This window comes from Pleurodeles waltl, chromosome 2_2 (genome assembly GCF_031143425.1).
Source record: "Pleurodeles waltl isolate 20211129_DDA chromosome 2_2, aPleWal1.hap1.20221129, whole genome shotgun sequence".
NCBI lineage: Eukaryota > Metazoa > Chordata > Amphibia > Caudata > Salamandridae > Pleurodeles > Pleurodeles waltl.
This window is the reverse complement of record NC_090439.1, coordinates 489,023,647-489,047,846: the sequence shown is the minus strand read 5'-3', so window position 1 is coordinate 489,047,846 and position 24,200 is coordinate 489,023,647.

Genomic DNA, 24,200 nt, shown 5'->3' with positions numbered 1-24,200 from the left:
CAGAAGTGCATTTCTGTTGTGTTATGTTAGTGCTTAGAAACTAGATAAGAGGAAAGCACTACAATTGGTACCAGAGGTCGTGGGGTGTCGGTCATTAAGAGGTGATTAAGAAGGGGTTTGACGAGTTAGTAGATTTCTAAGTGCACACTTTAAAAGTGTAATTGTTTTTTTGTTGTTTGGAGAGTTACAGAAATTGTTTTTTGTTGTTTGGAGAATCACAGTAGCACGGCAGACCATGTCATGTGTTGTTAAACTGCCTGATGGTGCTAAGAAAAACTGTGAATTGTTTTCTGTTTGGGGAATTACAGAAGAAAATGCATGTGTAGCTAAAATACCTGATGTAGAAAACGTGTGTTTTGGAAGTAATGATGACAGAAAGGTCTGGATACCTTTATCTGCTTACAGAGAAATGCAGGAGAAATGTAGGAAGTTGGAACATGAAAATAGGAATTTACGTGAGCAAATTAGCCCGACTGAAAGTTATAAAAGGGCTGTTTTTGAAGAATCTTTCTTGTCCCATTCCAGTAATGAGGGGGTTAAGACAGCTCCGAGCTGCACTGAGTTTTCGTGTGAGCCAGGGTTTTTGGCAGACAAAATGCATTCCTTAACTGATAACACGGACGAGAGAGACCAGAATGTGATTTACGAGTTACCGTTGCAAAATGCACAAGTAAAACGAAAGATTTTAGAGAAAGAGCCGACTTTCATTAGCTTGTTTGATTTTTGGAAAAAGAATAGCCCTCATTTGAGAGAAATCCTAACACTTTTGTATATGGTCACTGTGAAAAATTATATGCAGCTGCACGCTTGTGATTTGGCAAATGAAATAATGCAGACTTTAGGTTTTTGCGCAGTGCAAGAAGGAAATACTTATGTACATGTAACTCAAGAACAAGGAAAGAAAATAGTGCCCCTAGCTAGAATCATACAATGGATCTGGTACTTGCAAGACAGGGCTAGAGTACCACAGATAAAAGAATTACCAATGAAATTGTGTGCACCATTTGAATTCGTGTCTACTGAAGATAAAAAGAATGTTTGTTTTACTAATGATTCATTGACTGAAATGTTGCTTTCTGGCACAGTAGAAGGAACAGCGTTGTATAATGTGTGTCAGATTTTAAAGCAAGAGCTACGTGAGATGTGTCATTTTTACGCTGATTTTTGGTTCTTTGATAATGTTTTAGCCACATGGCTTGTACCTAACTGGTTCAATTACCTTGTAGATGTTAATGAGAAAAATTCAGAGAGAGAAGTGTACACCCAGAATTCTGCCTTAGTGGGGATGGCTAAGTGGGTGCCCCAGAAATGTGAACAGCTGAGAGAAAAAGCCACTTACAGGTGGGCAGAGATGAGAGAGATGCACATTCCCCTAGATTTGATAAAAACTGTGCAGCACGCACAAAAGCAATCTGTCATGCAAGCAGTCACAGAGCAGTTGGGGAGAGGAAAGTTGCCAGAACAGAAATGGCAAATTGATCAGGTTTTAGGGAGAGTGATTGCTGCAGATTACCAAGGAAAAATCGAAATTATGCTGATACCTAGAAAAGAATCTGATTCATTCATACAAATTGGAGACAGAATGGCCCAAATTGGCAAAAATGCAGTGAATGGAGGTTTGGTAAAGAAGGAGTCTGCCCCAGCCCTTCTGACAGTGCAAGAAAAGGGAAGCTGTGGCGCAGCAGATAAAAACCTCAGTGCTGATGTGTGGGCTGAAGCCCCAAGTGACCCTCCAGAACCTGCAGAGAATATAACAAAGGGCCCCAAAAACGTCCTGCTGATTATAAAACAGGGAAAGAAAGAGGAAGGGTGCAGTTTAAATGAAAAATGTTATTTGCAAGAAAAGTCATACTTGTTTCTTTTGCAGATCCTACCACGTTTCGCCACTGTCCCTGAGTGTGCTGTGTGGTCCCCCTTCCGGTGTGTGCGTGTGGGGTCGGGGAAGGGACCGAATCCCCAACCTGAACCTGGCTGAGTAAAGTGCCAGCACCATGGATCCATTTTGCGCAAACTGCGCCTTCAGTTCAAGTTCAACTTGTTTGATTGCATTTTTCCACCGGAACTAAGCTGTGTTTTTTTTTTTTCCCTTCTCGTATGGAACTCTGACTTTTGCTTATCTTCCAGAAAACCTTTCAGGTGGACCGTGCACCTTTACATGAGCAGAACTCATGCCACATCAAATTGCTAACACTGTTGAATTAGAGACTCACTCAGAGTATAAAAAAAATTGCCCAGTCTTTTCTATGTAGATGTATCTGATGTGAAAGGTTATGAAATCAATGTGTTAATTCACTTCTATTGCTTTACAGGGATTGCTTTGATCATTCAAATCTGACTTACTGATAATGTTTTTTTTGTGCTGATGTTTTTTTTTTTGTTGTTTTTGTTTGAAACAGGAGATATGTGAAACAAAAATTCATTGGTCAAAGGGCGGAATGTACTGCCATTTGATAAAGTTTTGTTTTGACCAATGACTTTGTGTTTCACCACTGCGCATATTAGTTGCTCAATGTTCACCAGTAGCACATGGTATGTTTTGTTCAGTTGAGCCGCCTATGGGCTTTGACATGGCATTAGCCATTACTTTCTGTATTCAGTTGAGCCGCCTATGGGCTTTGACATTGCATTAGCCATTACATTCTGTATTCTGCCTATTGGCTTTGACATGCTGTATCGTCTAGCCGCCTATTGGCTTTGACATTGCATGCCTATTGACTTTGACATGATGTATTCAGTTTAGCTGCCTATTGACTTTGACATGCTATTAGATATTCTGCCTATTGGCTTTGACATGATATCATATATTACATTTTGTATTCAGCTTAACTACCTATTGGCTTTGACATGATATTATACATTACACTTTGTATTCAGCTCCGCTGCCTATTGGCTTTGACATGATATTATACATTGCATTTTATATTCAGCTTAGCTGCCTATGGGCTTTGACATGATATAAGACATTGCATTTTGTATTCAGCTTAGATGCTTATTGGCTTTAACATGACATTGCATTTGATATTTAGGTTAGCTGCCTATTGCCTTTAACGTGGAGTTAGATCTTGCAGTTGAGAATCCAAGCTGTATTTTTCCAAGCTGTGTTTTTGCACCAGAGAACCAAGATGTTTTTCTCACAGTAGACTAGACATGATAAGAGAGAGTACATGGGTGTTGTTTTTTCTTCGCTTGAGCTTGGGAACAGGAGTAGTCTTGGAGACCTGGCCAGTCTCCAAAAGGCTTGCTCAGTTTCCCAGGTCTGAGAGGAGGGGGCACACCTTTGTAACGAATGTAACAGGCTGCAGAGAGTCAGATTCGAATCTGCCGGACCTCGTGCTGGAGCTTGGCGCCAGCTGCCAGCATCCCGTGTGGGTAGATGAAACTCTTTCTCGCGGCTGACAGGGGTCATCAGCTTGCAGACCTTAGAAAGATGTAGCTGTAAATAGTTCCTACACGGTGAAGTATTTGTTTTGCTTTGCATTCAATATCTTATAAATATAACCTGCTGTGTATATTGCAAACTGATATATTTTGTTTGATTAACGCGGACTTGAAAGCTACTAATTCGTCATTCATAAAAATTGTGGTTGGGGAAGAATAAACAACAATAAAAGTCTTCTTTGACCTCAGAAGTGCATTTCTGTTGTGTTATGTTAGTGCTTAGAAACTAGATAAGAGGAAAGCACTACACCTTCTTGTTGGTAAGTCCATAAACCTAGCAATATACACACAGCACAGCAACCCTGTAGTACACACAATACATACACCACTACATTAATACGTAGGGAAGAAGACCCTGAATAGTGACACAGGTAGTTATGTTGTACCCCATGTCACAATGGGATACCCACCAATGGACAAATGACGGCTGCCAATAATAATAGATGCCACTCTAGAGCTACATGGGACCAATGTCAAAGCACACAGTGACAATGACATGGCCTGCACTGGAAGCACAGCTTGGAAGGTGAACCATTTACTATTACATTTGGCCACATAGTCATTCCCACACCCTCCCTAACAATAAGTACTGTGGAAGGGGTGTGCAATGAGTGTTGCTGCAGGTCAAACACCATGAGACACATAGCATGATGATGCTGACTCACATGTAGGTGACACGGAAATACTGAGGCAGTCCCAACATCATACATCACTCCCGGGGTGCCAATGCCAGGCAGCAATGAAGAAGTGGACTGTGCTATGAACACATATTGATGTGCCACTAATGCAAACTGCACACTGCTGCACACACTGAAAGAGCCAATTGTCCATCAAAATAACAGATGTACAGGGAGATGACCCTTCCTGCACAGATACATCCACCTCCATAAGGCAGTTGGCCATGTTACCTGGAGCAGGTTTGGTAGTGTAGGTGCACAGTTGCACATGAGCCACTGGCAGAGGGAACTACAAAGGTTTGCCTAGAACCAAGTCACATATGGGATAATTGTGCATTGTCAATACTGAACACCTCAGTGCTGCAAACATATGGAGATGTGTTGTGAATTGTCACCAAGCCAAATCAAAGGGCCTCACTGTTGCATTTTATCTGCAATGACATATGTCTAATTGGATGGGATGTCCAGGCCATGTAGTGCAACCATTTTACCACCACATTGGAATCTATTGTGGTATGGAAGTATCATGTCCCCTCCAGTGGAAGCTCACTAAAATATGTTGCTCACTACACAACTCATGGCACATACATACTGACCAGCAGTTCCAAAACAAAATCATAGACACCAGGTCAAAGAGCCAAACACAAGTTGTCAAGTCAAATAACCCACTGTAGAAAAAACCTCACAAAAGCCCAAGATCTCACACAATACCACAAACATGTATGAGTCTTAGAAGACACAAGATATCAACTGCCATGCTACATGACATTCCTGTTGCAAGCACTACCAAAATACTCACTTCTATTTTCTTTTTCTCCAACCCAAGCACAGCAGCAGAGCGTGCCTACAATGAGGCACAACGGAAGACACGCACCATTGTTGAAAGGACCTTTGGCATTCTGATGTCCAGATTCAGGTGCCTGGACATCACAGGAGGCAGCCTCCTATATGCCCCAGAAATGGTCTGCAAGATCATATTGACTTGTGCCATCTTGCACAACATTTGTGTGAGGAGGAACATCCTCCTATATGAATCCGAGCAAGAACTGCCAGAGGAGGAAGAGGAGGAAGGCTCCAGGGAAACTGAGGGGAAACATCCAAACACAGCTGAAGGAATGTGCCGCAGACAGCAGAATGTTCAAAACTTTTTTCACCAATAGTCACTCTAAAGACATTATTAGGATGCATAAAAGAACACCTCACTTTATCACAAAATCCTGCTCTGGTTACTTATTTCTCCATCACATATTCTTTAGGAATGTGAGTATTACCTCAGGGATCATGTCACAAAGACAAATCTAACTACTTCTGATGATGAAACATCACATGTGATGTGTATGATTGTACAGCAAACATCACACACATATACAAAATACTAATCTCTTGAATTTCACATATGAAGGACAAAATCGTAGGACCACAGCATATGACACACATTCAAGTTGCCAAGATCGTCTACTGTAGCACATGACACACAACTATGACATCTCCAATCATAAGGTAAATATGCGCCTCATGCATGATGCAATGGATGTGAAATATCAGTGGTCACGGGAATGTATGAACAGACCCCTGACATTAGTAGGTGTGACATTTGCTTTCTCTGCAAGGAGCTTGTGTGACAAGAGGTGCATCATTTCTGGATAGCATGAGTGTCCCAGGTATGACAAGCAATGGTCACACCACATGCCCTGTGCAGTCCATCCCTGGTAATAAGGCCTTCCACTGCCATGTGTTAAGTCTCTGCCCTCTCATCTCTAGGGGGTGCAGTAAATGGACTATCTGTACCCTGGGAATCATCATTAACACTCACCCAGACTCCCATTCTAATTCCTGTTTGCTTCCCTTTTCCATACGGCACGCTATGGAAGAACTACATTACCCTGCATGGACTGCCTGGTAGTCAGTAAGACCTGTAATTTTCTGTCCATTGCTTCCTATGGGAACATTCTGGTTGTCCCTTCATGCTGGATTCTCTCCTCCAGGACTTGTGAGAGACTGAAGCTCCACACACCTGTGACCTCTCTGATGCAGCCCAGCCATGTGACTCTGCCATGGCCTTGCTGCTGCCTGGAACTGCTTAGAAGCTGCCATTCCCTGAAGCTCCTCATTGTGCATTGGAGTACATTTCTTTTGTGTACCAGAGCCCTTGTTGGATTGTGTTACAGTCCTGATCACGCCTGAACCTGCTCTCTGTTTACACAGTGTTATTTCTGCTTGTTCCAGACAGACTCTGATCCCTGTTTCTCAGCCTTGTTCATGTTTATTTCTGCCAGAGCCTGCTTTCTGTTACCTGTCCCAGCCTTTGTGTCAACCAGTCTGTTCCCTGTGCCTGGCTTTGCCTCCTAGTTGGTTCCCTTGCCTTCTGTTTCCTCTTGGGGTATCACGTCTGGTAAGTACTATCACTCCTCACCTGTCTAAAAGTGTTTAACTTTGTATTTGTTCTGGCACATGGTTTCCAGGAGGCTAATCCACCCCCCATCCTTTGCCTACTGTTGCATGTAGTCATTATTGCCTAACAGTGACAGTGTGCTATGGCATGTATTCGAGGATTTGTTAATGTGTCTCCAGCCCGACAAACAAGGGCTAGTCTCATGTATGTAAGGACAATCCTTGTTTGTGCCCTAAAGGTCCAGACACAGATTCACTTCTGCTGCCACCTTTCTATGGGGCTTGCGTGGTGACTAGCTGTGAGATTAATCTGCACAGAGGCACTGATGTTCCCTGTTGATGTGGGAAGTTCTGAGCCCTACCCTGTGTACAATCTTAGTGATAAGCCCGTTTGTTCATTACTGACCCGTTCCATATTTGTCCACACAAAGGTTCCTCTGTATTCACTCTTCTGATTTGGTCTAGAGCTCGCCCCCCACGTCCGCAGCACCACCTTGCTGTCTCATGCCCCTGACCCCCGCCCACGCTGCTGCTAGCGTGTTCGAGGCCCTCGTCTACCCGCAGGCATCCACCTGCACCTCATCCCTGGTGTCTAGTGGGCTCTGGTAAGCTTCGCTAGACCCGTGTGCACTCTGCCGCTTTTGCCGTATCTGTAAGTGTTTTTTACTTTTCAGCACCTTGCCTCCTTGCCCCCATTTGTGCCCCTTCTGATTGCTGTATTCCGCTTGTATTTTGTGCCATTTACCGTATTTTGTGACTGTTTTTGACTTGTGCTTTATTTTCTGTGCCTTTTTTAACCTGGTTTTCGCCCCTTAGGCGCTCCCCCTTGCCGCTTCCCCTGCCGCTGCCTCCCTGCGGCCCCGCCCCCTCACGCCCCCATTCGCCGCTCCCTCCCGCCTCCCAGCTGCTCCTTCCTCCCCCCTCCCTTCTTAATGGCTGGTGCTGCGCGTCGAGGGTGAGCGACCTCTGACCTGTTTTGGTCTAGAGCTCGCCCCCCACGTCTGCAGCACCACCTTGCTGTCCCGTGCACCTGACCCCCGCTCACGCTGCTGCTAGCGTGTTCGAGGCCCTCCTCCACCCGCAGGCATCCTCCTGCGCCTCATTCCTTGTGTCTAGTGGGCTCTGGTAAGCTTCGCTAGACCCGTGTGCACTCTGCCGCTTTCGCTGTATCTGTAAGTGTTTTTTACTTTTCAGTGCCTTGCCTCCTTGCGCTCTTGCCCCCATTTGTGCCCCTTCTGATTGCTGTATTCCGCTTGTATTTTGTGCCATTTACCGTATTTTGTGACTGTTTTTGACTTGTGCTTTATTTTCTGTGCCTTTTTTAACCTGGTTTTCGCCCCTTAGGCGCTCCCCCTTGCCGCTTCCCCTGCCGCTGCCTCTCTGCGGCCCCGCCCCCTCGCGCCCCCATTCACCTCTCCCTCCCGCCTCCCGCCTCCCAGCTGCTCCTCCCTCCCCCCTCCCTTCTTAATGGCTGGCGCTGCGCGTCAAGGGTGAGCGACCTCTGACCTGATTTGGTCTAGAGCTCGCCCTCCACGTCCGCAGCACCACCTTGCTGTCTCGTGCCCCTGACCCCCACCCACGCTGCTGCTAGCATGTTCGAGGCCCTCCTCCACCTGCAGGCATCCTCCTGCGCCTCATCCCTGGTGTCTAGTGGGCTCTGGTAAGCTTCGCTAGGCCCGTGTGCACTCTGCCGCTTTCGCCGTATCTGTAAGTGTTTTTTACTTTTCAGCGCCTTGCCTCCTTGCGCTCTTGCCCCCATTTGTGCCCCTTCTGATTGCTGTATTCCGCTTGTATTTTGTGCCATTTACCGTATTTATTGACAGTTTTTGACTTGTGCTTTATTTTCTGTGCCTTTTTTAACCTGGTTTTCGCCCCTTAGGCGCTTCCACTTGCCGCTTCCCCTGCCGCTGCCTCCCTGCGGCTCTGCCCCCCTTGCGCCCCCATTCGCCACTCCCTCCCACCACCCACCTCCCAGCTGCTCCTCCCTCCCCCCTCCCTTCTTAATGGCTGGCGCTGCGTGTCGAGGGTAAGCGACCTCTGACATGTTTTGGTCTAGAGCTAGCCCCCCACGTCCGCAGCACCACCTTGCTGTCCCGTGCCCCTGACCCCCGCCCACACTGCTGCTAGCGTGTTCGAGGCCCTCCTCCACCCGCAGGCATCCTCCTGCGCCTCATCCCTGGTGTCTAGTGGGCTCTGGTAAGCTTCGCTAGACCCGTGTGCACTCTGCCACTTTCGCCGTATCTGTAAGTGTTTTTTTACTTTTCAGCGCCTTGCCTCCTTGCGCTCTTGCCCCCATTTGTGCCCCTTCGGATTTCTGTATTCCGCTTGTATTTTGTGCCATTTACCGTATTTTATGACTGTTTTTGACTTGTGCTTTATTTTCTGTGCCTTTTTTAACCTGGTTTTCACCCCTTAGGTGCTCCCCCTTGCCGTTTCCCCTGCCGCTGCCTCCCTGCGGCCCGCCCCCTCGCACCCCCATTCGCTGCTCCCTCCCGCCTCCCGCCTCCCAACTGCTCCTCCCAACTGCTCCTCCCCTCCCCCCTCCCTTCTTAATGGCTGGCGCTGCGCGTCGAGGATGAGCGACCTCTGACCTGATTTGGTCTAGAGCTCGCCCCCCACGTCCTCAGCACCACCTTGCTGTCTCGTGGCCCTGACCCCCACCCACGCTGCTGCTAGCATGTTCAAGGCCCTCCTCCACCCGCAGGCATCCTCCTGTGCCTCATCCCTGGTGTCTAGTGGGCTCTGGTAAGCTTCGCTAGACCCGTGTGCACTCTGCCGCTTTCGCCGTATCTGTAAGTGTTTTTTACTTTTCAGCGCCTTGCCTCCTTGCGCTCTTGCCCCCATTTGCGCCCCTTCTGATTGCTGTATTCCGCTTGTATTTTGTGCCATTTACCGTATTTTGTGACTGTTTTTGACTTGTGCTTTATTTTCTGTGCCTTTTTTAACCTGGTTTTTGCCCCTTAGGCGCTCCCCATTGCCGCTTCCCCTGCCGCTGCCTCCCTGTGGCCCCGCCCCCCTCGCGCCCCTATTCGCCGCTCCCTCCCGCCTCTCAGCTGCTCCTCCCTCCCCCCTCCCTTCTTAATGGCTGGCGCTGCGCATCCGCACCCAGCGCCTCCCCCCCTGGTCCGCACGCCCCCCGCACCACCAGTCTCTGCTACTCTGCCAGCAAACTCCTCGCCCTCAACCCTGGCTCCTCCATAGCCTGCTTACAGGCCACTCTGAAGCACACCAAAGGACCCTTCTCCTGCCGCACCTGCAACTTCACCTGCAACAGAACTAGAAAGCCTGCAACAACCAACACCAACCACCTCCACTGCATCCTCCTCAACACACGCTCCGCACGAAAGCACCCCATCGAGCTCTGGGACCTGCTCGACACCACCGCCCCAGACGTAGCCTTCCTGACCGAAACCTGGTGGAACGACTCCTCGGCCCCAGACATCGCCATCGCCATCCCTGACGGCTACAAGATCACCAGAAAAGATCGCACCAACGGAATCGGTGGAGGAATAGCCATCGTCCACAAATGCACCCTCAAGATCCACACCCACACAGAGGACACCCTCAAGACAGCTGAACACCTCCACTTCCGGATCCACACGGGCCCCAACACTACCCTCAGAGGAACTCTCATATACCTACCTCCAGGAACAAGAGCCCCCTTTAGTGACACCATTGCCGACCTCGCAAGCACCCACGCCCTCGCCTCTACGGACTACATCCTCCTTGAAGACCTCAACTTCCACCTGGAGAACAACAACAACGCCAACACCGCCTCACTGGTCACCAACCTCTCCAACCTCATACAACTGGTCAACACACCCACCCACATCGCCGGCCACACGCTAGACCCTGTCTTCACTGCAAGCAACCACATCTCCTATAGCCACACCACCGAACTCCACTGGACCGACCACCACTGCGTCCACTTCACTTTCAACAAACACACCGAGCACCACCGCACCCCACTACCGCCGCACCGCCGCTGGGGCAAAGTCACCGAAGACCAACTAACCAGCACCCTCACCAAGAACCCGCCTACCGACCCGTCCGACCCGGACTCCGCTGCCATCAACCTCCATCAGTGGATCCTCAACTGCGCCAACACCCTCGCACCACTCAAGAGGCCCACCGTCAACCAAGAAAAGAAAAAAGCAGCCTGGTTCACTGACGAACTCATCACCTCCAAACGCACCTGCCAGAAACTTAAGAAGAAATGGCTGCTCGAACGCACACCTGACAGCCTGTCAAACCACATGGAAGCCACCCGCAAGCACCACCAACTAATCCGACTCGCCAAACGCTCCCACTTCACAGAACGCCTAAACAACAACGCACACGACGGCAAGGAGCTCTTCTGCATCGTGAAAGAGCTCTCCAACCCCAGCGCCAACATCAACGACGTCCCACCATCCCAGAAACTCTGCGACGCACTCTCCACCTTCTTATACCAGAAGATCGCTGCCATCCACGACAGCCTTAACACCACACCCCTGCCAGACCCCACCCCGACAACTCCTCCGACGCCAACCACCTTACCACCTGGACCCACGTAGACGACGCAGAAACTCGAAGATTCATGAACTCCATCCACTCAGGATCCCCCTCAGACCCCTGCCTGCATCACATCTACAACAAAGCCGACTCCACCATCGCCCCCCAACTTCGAAAAATCATCAACCTATCCTTCGATACCGCGACTTTCCCGGACAGCTGGAAGCACGCCGACATCCAAGCCCTCCTCAAGAAACCCAAGGCTGACCCAAACGACCTCAAAAACTTCCGCCCGATCTCCCTCCTCCCCTTCCCAGCGAAGGTTATCGAGAAGATCGTCAACGCCCAGCTCACCCACTACCTCGAGGACAACTCCATCCTGGACCCCTCCCAATCCGGCTTCAGACGCAATCACAGCACCGAGACTGCGCTCCTCGCCGCCACAGACGATATCAGACAGCAAATGGACAACGGCGAAACTTCGGCCCTCATCCTCTTGTACCTCTCCGCCGCCTTCGATACGGTCTGCCACCGCACCCTACTAACACGCCTCCACGAAGCCGGAATACAAGACAAAGCCATCAACTGGATCTCCTCCTTCCTCTCTGGCAGAACCCAGAGAGTCCGTCTCTCACCCTTACGCTCCTCAGCCACCAACCTCATCTGCGGCGTCCCCCAAGGCTCCTCACTAAGCCCGACGCTGTTCAACGTCTACATGGCACCCCTCGCACCACTGGCCCATCAACACAACCTCAGCATTCTCTCCTACGCCGACGACACCCAGCTCATCCTCTCCCTCACCAAAGATCCTCACACCGCCAAAGCCAACCTCCATGAGGGATTGAAATCCATCGCCGAGTGGATGAGAAACAGCCGCCTGAAACTAAACTCAGACAAGACGGAGGTCCTCATCCTCGGACGCACCCCCTCGGCCTGGGACGACTCCTGGTGGCCCACCGCACTTGGAGCCCCCCCTACACCAGCCACCCACGCACGCAACCTCGGCTTTATCCTCGACTCCGCTCTCACCATGTCCAAACAGGTCAACGCAGTCTCCTCCTCCTGCTTCAACACCCTCTGCATGCTCCGTAGAATCTACAAGTGGATCCCGACGGAAACCAGAAAAACGGTAACCCAGGCCCTAGTCAGTAGCAGACTTGACTACGGCAACGCACTCTACACAGGCATCCCAGCAAAAGACATCCAACGACTCCAACGCATCCAGAACGCCTCCGCCCGCCTGATCCTCGACATACCCCGCCGATGCCACATCTCCCACCACCCGAAAGACCTCCACTGGCTCCCCGTGGACAAAAGGATCACTCTTAAACTCCTCACCCACGCGCGCAAAGCACTCCACAACTCCGGACCCGCCTACCTGAACCACAGACCCAACTTCTACGTCCCCTCCCGCCAACTCCGCTCTGCCAACCTCTCCCTCGCAATCGTTCCCCGATTCCAACGCAAGACCTCCGGCGGCAGATCCTTCTCCTACCTCGCCGCCAAGACCTGGAAGTCCCTCCTGACCCCCCTGCGCCAGACCCAGGACCTCCTCACCTTCAGGAGACTCCTCAAGACCTGGCTCTTCGACCAATAGCAGCACCCCCCCCAGCGCCTTGAAACCCTAACGGGTACGTAGCGCGCTTTAGAAATTTACACTTTTGTGGAATGTACATCTGAAAATATGTGAACACATGCAGCCAGGGGAGCAGGTCCACCACAGCAACATGAGTAACATAGGTAATTTTCATTAGTCAAACTGACGTGTACATAACAATTTTATGAGTGGATTTAAGACACAGTGTCGCAAACACTGTACCTACCAAACATGTACAAATGTCCGACATATGGGTAGTTCACAAACAAGTCACCATGAAGTCGTCGCCAACAATTAATGACATATGAGGGGTAACATATCCGACATAGCCCTCATCAGCCATCCTCAATCATCCCTGTGTTTTGTTTGGCGTGCGAAATGTAATGTCCCCAAAGTCGAACAAATACACACATCAAATGAGTCAACACATATTACACACATTTATCATAACTGTTGTACATCACTGATTACCATCTGATGTAGATACCCATTTGGAACACATTCATACATGAGCATTACGTCAAATGTATCGCATGCTTCCATCAGAAGCACACATATTGTTATTACAGTTCATTCACACACAAAACAAATAGGCCATTATTTATACTTTTGTAGCGCTGCATTGCCATCATTTATTGACACGAATGCAGCGCAAACTTGCAAAATACAATTGTATTTTGTAACTTTGTGCCGCTTTTGCGTCAGAAAATGAAGGAAATGCAGCGCAAAGATAGTATAAATGTGGGCTGCAGTTCATGCTCTACCACATGTGGCCAACCACTATACCACACACTGCAGGCCATACCATCCTATCTTCATCTTAATACAGGCTGCATACATGTTAAATAATTAAAAATCACGCAAACACAGTTTGAGTCAAAAATGTTGACGCAAATGTGTCGAAAAACAACACTAACTAAATATACATGGGCACTTAGAATTAATTCCACCAACGCACCCCACGCATGCGGATATCCATCGAAATAGAAGTTTCCCGGTAATTGGTGGTATTTTGCGGCACATGTAGCTTATGTGTTGAATATATTCACATAAACTAAGTATGCGTAAAAAAAAAATACACGCAAGACTGAAAACGGGCCGCAAAGAGGACAGGAAGTGATGTAATAGGAAATCCTGTTTACAGACATGGTACTGTGGGTGTACTTTCACTTTCACTTTACAGTCTATTCTTTTTCTTGATGTGTCTTGGTGTTGCTCGTGTTTGTATTGTGTATATTTTATCTTGTGGTGTCTCTCTTGTGTCTTTTTGTGTATTATATTTGTATATTGTACCAGTTTAAGTGTTTTTGTATAGTTTAGTGTTTTTTGGATTGTATTTGCGCAGTCGGGTGTTTGTTTGGGGGTTAGATTAGTTGGGTTAGTTAGGGTTTGTATTTTGGGTTGTAAGTTTCCTTTTTCCAGATGTATTTTCCTTCCTTTTTCCCTTTTTTTGTTTAAATTGTTGTGCATCACCTTGTCGGGAAGGGCAAGGCTGACCGGCATGGTTGAGGAGGAGCTTGGGGCCTTTGTGTGGCTGGTGTGCCACTCTCTGCCAATGAGGCTGGAATTGGGTGGGCTTGTGATACAGAGCTATCATACAGAGGCAAGGCGGCTGCGTTGGGGCAAGGTGCTCTCCCACCTCAAACATGTTTTCAACATATCAAGGAACGAGCACCAGATGAAGCATCGCTGGGCTGACCTGGTGGCTGAGAATAGGACCTGCTGGACCACCTGGGTGTGGTGATCGTGGCCCTGTTAATGAGTATCACATTGACAAATGTGCTCAGTAGAATGCTCCTGGGTGACAGTAGCAGATGTCTTGACGTGCTGCATGCAAAGTTTGTGGCCAGGTTGAATGCAAGAAGAACAAACTGTTAGTGTAGCAGTACTGAGATGTAACAATGCAGTCCTGAGCTTTGCTGAGTCATGTCCGACTATTACTTGGGCCACATGTACCAAGCTAATCATAATGCTCACAAACAGCCTAGTTTTCAGATATTTTGGGTTTACGTCAGGAAAAATATTCATTCAAATGTACACCCCCAATTTTGCTATCACACTGCCCAATGACAAAACAGGGTTTGCTAGTGGCATTTAGGAAGGGGTGTTCCTATCCTATCATCGAGTAGCAGTCGGCTGATTGATTCTATCTTGAGCACAAGTGCTGGCACTAAACAATTGCAGTTACCATCAGTTTCAAGTTGATGCTAAACCATTTGCAAAAGGAGAGGGGTCCTCATGGGATCCCTTCCCCTTTGTGAATACATGCCCAAAAATAGTTTCTGATCAGGAGGTTGTCCCACAGACCACTGACTGCTTCCAAAAATTATTTCTGTCATAATATTTGTTTTTGAAATACTTACTGTTTACCGCTGCTGAAATAAGGCTGCAATTAAACGAAAATGTACATCCCTATTTGAAAACAGTCACAGACATGGTGGTCTGCTGAGCCCAGCAGGCCAGTATCCCTGTGAGTGCTGCCATTCCCAAGGGGCTTGCTAAATGAGACCTACCTCATCAAAATTCATGAGGTATGTCATTTGCTATCCCATTTGTGAATTGCAAACAGTGTCATTGACAGTGTTGTACCTCAGATCATCCTACTTGCTAATTGCTAGTTGCTAAGTCTCGCAATGTGTGACTCACAAAACCTGATCTTAGTTCATGTGGCCCTGAGTAACACATTTCAGGTGCAATGACAACACCTGTGCCCATGCATTCTGTCAATGATGATCAGTTAAGACGCTGTCAGCATACCACATTTCACCGTTTTGGGACAGCAAAGTGGGCTATCCATGTTTAGCGCTACATTGTCATCATTGCACAAACATGATCCATGCCATCATGTTGGCAAAGGGGGCATATACGGCTTAGAGGACACTGCCATGGGACCACTGAATGCACAATAACTGCAGACAGAAAATCGACCCACATGTCCATCACACAGTTAATCATTGTCCCTTGATGCACGAGCCACAATACCTGAGTCACTTGTATTGCAGTGCACCAGGGAAGTGCCATTGAAATTGTCACCCAGTTACAAATCATGACATGGAGTACCATCTGAAAATGGATTAGCCACAAATCTTTGTAGCCAGGTTTAGCACTACATGATTGTTAGGCCCAGTGCGTGTGTGCATATGTGTGTCTATCACTCACTGGAGAGTCAGTGTCAATGCGAGTTTGTAGTGGTCTGTCTGTTGGAGTGTCTACATTCAGGAGCAGCAGCTCACTCATATAAAATGTTACACACTGTGATATGTTGTCCACATGTTTCTACAGTGATCAGACATTGAGCTTATATTTCTTTTCGATGTCTTATAGGTGGACCGGCCCCTTATACCATCGGGAAAGTAGCTCGATTTGAGGACCCAGGCGTAAGTGTGAAAATGTCTGTCCTGTGTAGTGATTTCAGCTATTGTGTGAGTGACTCTTGTGTGTTGCACTCATTGAAAGATATGATGAGCTGGCACGTGATCTGGTATATAACTTGACTGTAGGTTGACATAGTGTGCCATGCAAGGGTTAGACATTCACAGGCAGAGAGTCATATCTTGGGAGTTTTGTGCTGGACAATAGGCAGCAACATGTGAACAAGGTGATTAGTAGACACATGTAGGCCCACATTTGACTTGGAAGTGCTCCAGTGTCAGACTACTGTCAGCAAGTCATCCCCTAATTTTCACAAGACAGTGATGCATCATTTTTCCACACAAAACTGCGCATCCCTGTATTGTAATGTACATGCAGGACTGTATGGGGAACTGTCACCCAGCATCTGGCCCCATATGTAGTACTCAATTTTCGTGACACTTATGTGGTATGTATTAGGCGTGCATGCAGATCAAAGCCAGACATGTGCTGTCATCAATGTGCGTGATTTTGGAAATGTGTTGGCAGATATGGTGTTGATGGTTGTCCACAAATGGAAACATGAAAGTAGATATGATTGACCAATGGATACCACATTCCTAGGTGGCAGCCCTCCTCACGTGTGTTCAGCTCACTAAATCCATGTACAGGTGGACAATCCTTTGTGGTTGTCCTCGACAGTTACGTTGATGTATTGCATGCCCATCCCCCCTGAGGCACAGGGGTAGGGGAAGAACATGTTTATAGGTAGATGTGATAGTCACAGTGTAGATGACAGTCATCTCATTCAAGCATGCATGTGTCCCAAACAACACTGACCCCTTATGATTAGCAACGCTATACCATCCTGCCAATTACATATACAAATCACTGGTCTTGGGTGCCTTGAAGCTGACTCAGATGATAAGGATTAGTCGGCCTGGCCCATGTGAAGTACTTGCTGCATTTGAATTGTGACACATTGCACCATATCGATGCATAGATCACTTTATTTGGTACACCTCTTGTTGTGATTTGCCGTGCTTTTAAATACTTGATGGTTAGGCAGCGTTGACATTTCATTCCTCAGGGACAATATATCATCTGTACTCTGATTTGGACCGCATGTGCAATTTGAGGGAGATTGTTCGATTATCATCTAGATGCATCACACAATGATGAGACTGATGGTTGCCTGTCTAATTTTTACAGCTGCCAACATTAATGCAGTGGAGATCAGGGATTTCCAGAGTTGGGCAGTGAGGTACAGGCATATCTTGGATGTACAGTCTGTGTTCCGGAGGAGTGCAAGATGCTATCGGAGAGAGAGAGCCACAGGAGAATGGCGGGCTTTCAGCTAAGGGGGACCGCACTGGCCACAACAGGTAGAGCCACCATCACAACTGCAGCCAGTAGCACAGCGGCCACCAGAACATCAGCCCCACCTGCGGTACCCTCAACCTCGGGACCAACACCCACCACACCTGCTCCACCTTCCATTTCAGCACCACCGACCACCACACCTGCAGGAGAAACTACATCTGGAACACAGACCACCACATATGCTGCTTTGGACATGGCTGCCATATCGCAGCTCCAGAGCTTGACACTTTCCAGCGGGACGAGGACAGAAATAGCTGAAGGATGAAATCTATGAAGAAAACTCTGAAGAGGGCAAACCTCTGAAATCCTGCCTTCCCTCACCCCCTAATTCCATCCCCTCCCTCCTCTTTTATTATCCATTTAGTTAGTATCTGTTTAGGTTAGTATATGTTGTCCTACATGTGTCTCGTCATATAAGGGGGGCAGGGGCTAATGTTTATAGTGTGTTGTTAAATGTGGTAAGTAAGATTAGCATAGGGTAGTGAGGGCCAGCTGTGGGTAATGAATAGTTAGGATAGATTAGGTTAGTATAGGTGTGTGACTACTTTTAAGTTCTGTTTTGTACATAATTAAAGTTTTAGGTACTCCGTTACTGCATGTGTCATATGTTGGAGATTTGGGACTTTGAATGAGTGTACAGTGCCAATTTTCTGTTGGCCTGTGTATTCCATCCTGCATCCATATCCCACTCTTGACATGTTAATTCCCACTTCCAACTGAGCTGTCACATTGGCAGCTACAACAAATCTAAATCTCAATGTTTCTGTCATCCATTTTACCCACCATTCAACGTGACTATGGTTCCCATGTATTGGACAGGTAGGTGTGGTTTTGAAGCTGTCATCGTTTGGGTCCTGTGTTGGAATGTTGGGCACTGTGGGACATCTGCCTGCAGCCTGATGTTCATGTGGACACTGCTAAACTGAGTAGGGTCAATTTCTGATGAGGTCAAGTATATAAAACTGATGCCTATGTGTTTTAATTGTACTCCCAGCTGACATTTTTGGCCAAACACTCTTACATAGCCAATCCTGCTGTATGTTGTGGTTGAGGCATGTATGTTTTGAAGCAAATGCCACATACACAATGACTTTCTTGTAGAGGATGTATCCAGCATTGAGTTGCACAGCCAGAAATATACTATTATTACACTGCATTTGCCTCATTTTTTAACGCAACAGTAGAGCAAACTAACAAATAACAATGATATTTTGTAAGTTTGTGCTGCTTTTATTTCAAAATTAGGCAAAGGCAGCACATAAGAATTAGAAGTCATGGTTCGTGTGCGTAAATATCTGCCTACATTATTTCTGCACTCTGGTATTGACACTCACTGACCATTGACATGTTACATGCATCACAAATCTCCAGCAAAGTATATGTGTCACATTACACAGAGACAAAGTGGTTGTGTGGGTGCTGCTTATTTTAAAGTGCTGTAGTGCAATATTTACATAGTCCAGGTTTGTGAGCCCATTAGTGTAAAGCATTCTATTGTGACTCAACACAAGTGCAAAGTTGAGGGACATGTCATTGGACATGCTGAGGTGAAGTGCCATTCAGTGCAGAGGAACATGAATCGCCAATTGAGAAGTAAGAAACAATTGCAGTCCGTAGTGGTAAGGTTAACAGTGTGTCGGTGAAGAGTGCATGCCACCAACTGTAGCAACACTGGCATGCTGTCCAGCACGGGACAAAGGAAAATCAGTTCCCATGTGGCATGAGCTGGTGCTACCGGGTACACCTACAGGTGAATATGATCTGTTCCACATCTTCATCCTCTGATGTGTGTGTCATTTCCTCGGCCCTTGATGGTGCTGGTGGGTTTGAGGGGGAAACACACACTTCAGTGGTTGGAGAAGTGGACTCCGAATTCCCAGCAGCTACCATCTGTGGAACTAGAAATGGCATCACTGCAGCAAGGATGAGCTGCTGATTATTGAGTATGGCAGCAACATCCCTTTGGTAGGCAGCCATGTCGGCCCTGAGGGAGTCCAGCTTGTTGTCATGCATGCAGCTGCAAGATTGGGAGGACAGATGTTGTGGCAACTCCCTCACAGCAGTGGTGAAGTGACTCACACACTGTTGGACTCCTTGCAGTAGGGATTGTTTGACTTCTACGGCTGCTGACTGTTCTGGGGACATCATTATGCACATGTGCATCCCCTCAAGGCTGGCTGCCATAGTTTGCATCCCCACCGCACCTCCTTGGCCAGCTCCCGCTGTACTCCCACTACTGTCCTCTCAAAGGAGGTCCCAGTGTCATCACAGTTCTCAGCTGTGCTTGAGCAGGCAGGTCGTACTATTGTGTCCTCTGGGATGTCTGCTACAAGTGTGCTCCTCCTTGTGACTGGAGGAGGTGTGTGGAGGGTTCCCAGGACATCTTGGTGGGTTTCCTGGCTGATGGTTGTCAGCTGTTCATCCAGGTCATCAGGGTAGTCCAGGACAGACAGATCCACAGGAGAGCCATCATCCTCTGCAATGATATATTGTACAATTAGTGTGTCTGTGTTGTGGCAGTTATAATGTGACATCACTGACTTCCTATTGGTGGTACTTTATCATCTTGGTTCACATGCATTGTTCCTGTCATTAATGTTTGCAGTCTCTCAGGCCTATTCCCCACCTGCATGTCACATATAGTTTGTGCAGTTTGGGCAATTGTCTGCGTCATATCTTCTAGGTGTGGGTTCTGTCCAAATTGTAGCTTGCACACCCTTCTTGTCCTAATCAACCCTCCCTCTGCTTACATTACCATGGTGAGGCTAGGCAACAATTGTTGGTGTGCTAATGCCACATGCACTACACATAACAATATGGCCCTCTCCCAGTCTATCATTTTTCACATAGACCTATACAGTGCTGAGACCTAGCACCATACTATGTATTGCATTTCCATGAAACAATAGAGGTGTCACCATTGGTAGTCTCTCATGTTGATGTCTGCATATGTGTGCTACATTAAATTACACTGATGAGCCTCGCACTGTTCCATTTCCTCTCATGAGTATGCAGGTGTGTTTGCCTAGCTACACACATATGTCCTCTCCCTCAATGCTGTTTTCTTGGCACTATGACACCTGAGATATTGCATGGTGGCATTGCAGCTATTGTGACACAGGGGTAGACCCTGAAATGGGCAGCATGGCTATGAGATTACTGCTGTGTACTTCATAATGTATGTGACAGTACCTGATATTTATTGAGTCTATGGACATGAGCAGTTGACAGGAGTTGCATTTGGTTAGGGCTTGATGGGGATTGATCACATAGTCATACTGATCCCTCATTTTGAGTGTGTTTGTGCCATGGGCACCTAACTGCCATTTCCTAATTGACCAGCACACACAGCACAGGTAGTAGTGGCAAGTGTTGTAAATGGTGAATGCCGCTTGAGCCAATGGCCTAAAACTGAGCATTGTCCTCTAGGTTACATTCTGACAATACCAGCTGTTCTGTGACACCAGACATGTTTTACGTTCTAGCCTACCCTCCTGGTATGCTTCAGTATTTCCAGCAGCCTTGACATAGCAGTATACCCCCATGCTAAGGCTGTTGGTGTACTGTTGTGCTGTGCCCCTAGATGCCCCTGCATAGCCCATGCACACGTGCTGTGCTCCTTTGCCCTTTCCAGTGCCTGATTTTCAGGGCTGACATGCATTGTGTAGAAAGTATGTGCCTTCCCCTTCTTGTGCTTGAGATGTAGGCATTTTTGTCCCCCATGCACGTTACCCTGCATATGTGTTGTTTCCTGGTAGTCTGCCCTGTCCTGTCCTGTGATACCAGTGATGATTTCCTCCGGGATGACGGCTGCAACCATCTCCTCCTCCATGATTGATCACTGATGGACCTTGGAGGATGCAGAGAAGAGGCGTCGCGTTTGCACGTCATTCTTCCGTGCCGGGAGGTGGAGTTTCGGAGCTCGCTGCCGGAGCTGCCGGTGCTCAGCAGGAGCAGTGAACTGCTGAGAGCAGAGAGCGGACCCCCGCACGAGGACTCCCGCACGAGGGGGCTTTCTACGCCCGCGCCAGCCCCCTTGGTTTCTGGCCGTCGGCCCCAGTATCATCCGCATAGGAGCAACCGCATACGGGGACGGACGCTATGGCCGTGTAGCGTCTGTGCAGCGGTGTTGTCTGGATGAGTTGAGCTGCTGTGGCCAGCCAGTAGTACTTGGCAGTGGCTGGGTGGGCTGAATTCCTTGCCTGCTCCCCCTGCTCCACCACCTGGCTTGCCTCAGGCTCTTCTTGGTCACAGCTGTTGCTGGCCCCGACTCCAGGTCCTGGTGGGGCCGTGCGAGGACTTCTTTGCTGGGTCAGCCACTCCACGACAGACAGCCCCTTGGTGGGGGCCGCACGAGAGAATTTTGCCTGGGCCTGTACCAATATCAATCTCTTCAAGACTGCCTGGACTGCATGACTGCCTGATGGCGCTACATAGGAGATGGTGTTTCAAGGCAAGTGCTTAACATCTTGCAAGCAAGGCTAAGTGAAGGTGTCGGGGAGCGCACAAACTGTAGCTTAGGCTGTAGGCAAATGGTTTCTGATGGAGGCAGCTGGCGTTAGGCCAGTGCGGCTTGCCTGGACCGTGTTGCCTTGCTCTTCCTGCCTCTTCCTGCCCTTTTAGCTCAATTCAACTTAACGGGTTTCCTTTACTCCTTTCTTCATTTCAAGCCTGCAAGCTTTCAAGTGGAGCACAGATATCCCACAACAAGTGCTGCAAGCACCTCCTTAAGGACTTACTCACGCTGAACAACATTATTTCCTCCCCAGAGCTTCCCCAGACTTAAAGGAAGGACCGTTGGAGCTTGTCTTACTATGAGGTCTGGTAAAGTAAGGAAGGAACACCCCAATCCTTAAAAGCGCAAGAAATGCCGCTGCTGCGACGATGTGGGCAATGCCACCTCGCATTCACCATCAGCCCCCGAAAAGTGGAGTCATTCCCTTCCACCCACTGTAATTAACGTGACCTCCCCCTCACCGGCTGCTGATCCGCTCAGTTCAGCAACTTTGAAGTCTCAACTTTCTGTTGTTCATAGGCTGTATCCATGCTCCTCGAAACTTCTCTTCTGACTTATTTTAAGAAAAAACATAAGCTGGAACTTTTGGCAAATGGTGGGGAGATTGAGCCGGCATCAGGCTGGTGTGCCCCATGGAGCCTGCATTCACTGATGTTTTACCCATTGCTTGTAGTTATTTGACAACAGCGGCACAAGTTCACCGCCCAGTTTCACCCGTTTTTTCCAGCTAGCATCTCAGAATGAAGTGAGCCATTCTCCATCCCATGAGGGCCAGCAGGCTGCACTTTTGTCAAAACACAAACTTTCACCAATTATTATTTCCAGTGACCATTCCTTCAATGTAGGAGAGTGGGGTCTTCTTTAGTGGCCTCTCCGGCAGTTTTCCATCAGAAGGACAGGCAGGATGGGCTGGCTGCAAGCCGCCACGATTTCCCACAGAATCACAGCATTCCCCTGCCATCCAGCCCTCCGGCAGCTCAATGGACCCGGAGTTCTACCGGCTGCATTCATCCAATGTTACCAAAAAGGTCTTCTAGCGGGGCTGTCTCCAGCCCTCAAACTGAGTTCACTAAAGGTGAGCTCAATGACCAATCACTCCTTGACCTTCCCTGTCTTCAATCTGATTCCATGGGAGGTGCTGACAGGGAATCCAACCCTGTGCCCTCCCCTATGATCACAGTAACTGGCTCTGCCTTGCCTCAGCTTTTGCAAACTCTCCAATCCACTGTGCTGGCTGTGAACTATCACTCTGACAAACTGGACGTTCAAGTTGATCTGCTGAATACACTGGCCTCTTATGTAGCTGGTATTGATCAAAAAATCTAAAACGTCAACCAGCTAATTAATAGAGCACAGACAAGCTACAACTTTGTGCAACCAACATGCTGCTGCTCTCCAATCATTGAAAGCCTTTTATCCCTGCCCACTTTTTTGAGTTCGGTTGTATGTGAAATCAAGAGGCTATCTTCAGCTCCTGCGCCCCCGGTGCCCTTGCTGAATCCAAGCTCCCTCTCTGATTTGGCTCGGGAGCCCACTCAACCAAAAACATTGGACGATTATTTATTTCCAGTCAAGAGTGCAACCTCTATCAATCTTCCTCGGCCAGTGGCCAGTGGAGTCTTGCAGCATGTCATTTCGGCCAATTGTGCTCCCAAGATCTCTCATCTACCTGAACTTAAGCCCCTTCTCCCTGCATTCCTGTACAATCTGTTTTAGTTCATCCAACACCTTCAGGAGCTGATCCTGTGGCTCAATATCCGTTGAGCAAGAGGGAAAAAAAAAGGCTCCGCAAACAATGGAACAATAGGCAGAGCCAACCCCCAGAAGGATTTCCAACTAATACTCAACCGTCGGTTCGTCCTGATGCACAGCAGTTCTTGCACTTGCAGGTGGCCCCCAGGGGGACTTCACCGCCGAATCCCTTGTTGACCTCACTCGCTGCCCCTCCCCTCCTGATTGAGCCTGCTAAGGATCCTCCGGCTGGTACTATTGTGCAGGAACCCGAACTCTTCTTCAAGGAGCCTTTGATTTCGGCTGAGAAAGGCAACTAATACAGTGTGTTGGACTCGGTAGCCCTACATTGGGGTAGTGGAGTGCCTGTTCGCCCGCCACCACACTGTTTGAATCTAAAACTGTCTATGGGAATACCGATGGAGATGTTCTGGATTTTGGTTCTTCCAATTTGATCAAGCTGCCATCTGACAACAAAAGCAGCCTTCCTATAGTTTTGCCATCAAGTTTCCGGTCCGTCTCTGCCGATACTTTGGCCTTGGAGGGCCCTGTGGGCCCTTCAATGTAGAGGAAGAGTTACAGCCTTTATTCCCCCTGAGTCCCTCAACGACTCCACCGGATC